Source organism: Gavialis gangeticus, unplaced genomic scaffold (assembly GCF_001723915.1).
Source record: "Gavialis gangeticus isolate Ggan-Ray unplaced genomic scaffold, GavGan_comp1, whole genome shotgun sequence".
In the NCBI taxonomy this organism is placed as follows: domain Eukaryota; kingdom Metazoa; phylum Chordata; order Crocodylia; family Gavialidae; genus Gavialis; species Gavialis gangeticus.
The window spans coordinates 40,323,510-40,327,209 of NW_017729008.1; the positions used below are offsets into that span (position 1 = coordinate 40,323,510).

General features: G+C 40.6%; 1 protein-coding gene across 6 annotated transcripts in view; it reads right to left on the minus strand.

Annotated features, from left to right (window-relative positions):
- CHCHD3 (coiled-coil-helix-coiled-coil-helix domain containing 3) overlaps positions 1 to 3,700 on the minus strand; it is a 270,801-nt gene that overhangs the window by 230,752 nt on the left and 36,349 nt on the right. The gene's annotated exons all lie outside the window — the stretch shown is intronic.

A 3,700-nucleotide genomic window follows, 5' to 3' on the forward strand; every position in this document is an offset into this window, starting at 1 on the left:
TGGAGAGGAGGTTTAGATTAGACATCCGTAAGAACTACTTCACAGTCAGGGCGGCTAGGATCTGGGACCAACTTCCAAGGGAAGTGGTGCTGGCTCCTACCCTGGGGGTCTTTAAGAGGAGGCTTGATGCCTACCTAGCTGGAGTCATCTGAGCCCAGTTTTTTCCCCTGCCCAGGCAGGGGATCGGACTTGAAGATCTACAAGGTCCCTTCTGACCCGACTTCTATGATTCTATGATTTGCCATACAGTAAATGAAGGCACCCCGGCAGTTACCACAGGGTGGCTGATGTGTCCATCCTATCCTGCAGAGAACTGTCTGCATGTCTAAAGACTCAGACTGCTTCTTCCAGGGGCAAATTACAAGAATCATACACATCTAACATAAATACCTATGTAAGCAAAGAAGAAAAAAAATTATAATGATATATTTTTGGAAGAGAAACCTTAGGCCAAAAATTTGGGCTTATACCTTTTCACCCACATGCAAACGAAGTCTAAATTAAAGAAAACTGAATGGTAGTTGCCAAGAATAAGCAGGGATACGTAAAAGGTATAGGTGAAGAAGCTGTGCATAAGTTAAGACTCCCCATGGCACTGCTACCTTGGTGCACAAAACAAAATGCCTGACACAGTACACAATACCCTGGCACCATGATGCGTAATTCAGGATGCATAACAGCCAACACACTAGCATTTAGGTGGCCCTTCAAATCACATGTCTGAGCACAGAGGGTCTTGGACCACCCCCTGCTCCACTCACCTCTGCACATCCTTAGTCTGCTAACGAATACATTTAATACAAACCTTCACATCTGCCCAGACTCTACTGAACTCTCTCCCCTGTATTATAATCCAAACTGGAGTTGAAGGTGATGAGAGCAAGCAACAAGTAAATTTGCAGGAACTGTGGCTCTGTAGATACAATATCCTGAACAAGCTATCCTCTCAGGCAGTATTTCAACAGATATTTTAAATGTTACTTCCATCAAAGTTAGTGACCATTTAATCAAACAATAAAGGAATTTCACCAGCCCAAAACAGCAAGTATATTCCACTCCAAGACCAACAGTTAAATAGTCAAACCAGGGAAATTAAGCACAAAATTCAATATCACTGTAACCACTAAGGTAAAAGGCTGCCTTCACAATACCTTACGACAGGTAGTATATGTTGGTCAAATACTAGTACCTGCAAAAAAGGAGCATTGCTGTATGAAGCCCAGGCGGATACACTACAGAGCACAGTAAGTAGTACGTGGTCCTCATACCTGGAGCGCTGCTCAAAGGATAAGTTTTATGAAACTGCACATGCGTCCTCAGCCTTCTAGACACAAGACACCCCCGGCCCCCCCCAGGAAATGCCTGTTCTTGGCTTTCACTTGTTTTTTTGACTACAGAAAAACAACAGAGCAGTTCTTCTGTTGCAAAGAACTCAGAAAGACCCCAAGCAGGTCAGACTGGCTTTGACACTGTGGATTCCCATTTGAAATCTCTGGGTTTCATTTGTGAATCATGCGTAGGTGTTTGCACACCTCATAGTGCTAATATTACACAGCAGCCTGTGTCACCTGTAAAAGGATCTCACAGCATGCTGGTTGAGAATCACTGCCATATGGGATACGGACTCTAGCCCAAAATAGAAAAGCCCTCTCAATACCAATTTACTCTTGAGATTTTCTTTACGAGAATTAAAAATTACTGATACAACAAAATATATACATTTAGCACATTAAGAGGCCCCTGTTCCAGAGAGCTTATCATTTAAATTTAGAGACAACACCTATCAGGGATTCCAGAAAGAACATGCCTGTTCATCAGAAAGGCATGCCATATATAAGAAATCTTCCAGGCGGAGGCCAGGAATACCCTTTCCTGGCCACTTACAGCACTGCCTATGTGAAGCTTTATCAGACCTACTAAAATTGCTCTCAGTGCTATCATAAAGTTGAAAACTGTTTCAGTTAAACCCTGAAAACTCTTTCAATTGAACCCTCTTCATAATCTATCCTACTCATCCATCTTTGCCACAACAACATAGAATACTTCATTTCAGCAACTATTTAACCATAAGTCAAATGAGTTCCAGGTTGTCTTTTTTTTTTTTAATCTTGCAGGTGAATGGCGAGAAATACTCGCTTTCAGCAGAATGTATCAGAGAGCATATTCCCTTTAGATCAGCGTTTCTCAACCCATGGGTCACAACCCAAAAGTGGGTCACAAGAATAGATGAAAGGGTCACAAACAAACCTTAAAAATGGATCAAATTTTAAAAACAGATTCTCCTTCAAAAGCAGCAAATTGTAGAAAACCATGGCTTTTCCCCCACAGGTAAGCAGAGTTCTAGCCTGCGAGGGGCTGCTTGCAGCCCCCTGCCCCACACCCTGGGGAGCTGGGGCCTGGGGGCAGCGGGTCGGGAGTGAGGAGCACTGGGTTGGGACTGGCCAATGTTTGCAAATGGGTCCTGGTATAAAAAGGGTTAAGAAATGCTGCTTTAGATTTAAAATCAACAGCAAGTGTGACTTGCTGTAAGGGCTCCCTGAGCTGGAAGTACATTTTAGTATATACTGTAAGGCTTTTTTGTTTAAAGAACAGTAGCTATAAATGTAGGGGTCTCACAGTTTAATATTAAGGAAATAATCACATTATAAAATCATGATGTGAAGGATTTACAGTGCTGCTTTCAATAGGATTAAGTATACAGTGTTGTGTCAAGGTACAATTTAAATTTTTCAGCTTCTGATCACAGTGGTTCATAAATTTATTGTAAAGTTATTTGATCTGACAGTATGGGGAATTTATCAGGATCCATTTTTTTTTTCTCTGAACCTTGCTAGAGTCATGACTAATGATCAACTGAGGTGAAATGTGGCATTTGAAAGGACTCCTAAAGCTTATTTCCTTCAGTTCAGCAATCCATTTGCAGGTAACTATTAGAAAATATTTGATGCTACAGGGACTCCTAATCGAGAACTTTTTAAACAGAAGATCAATAGAGTGGATGGTAAAGACTAAAAGGCTCTCAAGAAAACAAAATGTTTTATACACAAAAAAGTATTTTATGGGATATGCCTCAGAAAAATCATTTAACTTGGATGAGATCAGTTACACTGCATGGAAAACATGATTGTTAATGTAAGTAAAGTCTCTAATGTGAGCAAGAATTAGGATGTTAAGTGTGTATGTGTGTGAACAGATCCTTCCCCACGGTCCTCTCTCCAATACCAGCCCTGAAACCTTTTGATCCAGTATGAAGGGAAGTTTAAAAGAAAAAAGGTAGCAACAATGCCAGTGAACAACCAGAAAGGTTTCGACACGAAACAAGCTACGCACAAGTTGTGAATGGAGCATTCAAAAGCAAAAAGGGGATGCAATACAGATCAACCAGACTAATATTTTTTTTTCAAATCTGAGGTACTGTAAAAAGGTTGAATAAAAAAACATAATATAAAAAGACGCAAATTCCTGTTGGAAATAACTCCTTGCAGACCTATCCAGTTAAAAGAAAAACAGGTGTCATCACTGAAGCCATAACAAAAAAAATGGCCAAAGTTATTTTGATCTTGATGGTAGATAGGATCAGTAGACATCACAGCATTAAAAATGCCAGAAAAAAAATGGTAATAGTTTACCTTCAGCTGCCTAGTTCAACAAATTAAAAGAAACTCCAGGGAAAGCATCTAAAGACTTGGGGGGGGGGGGG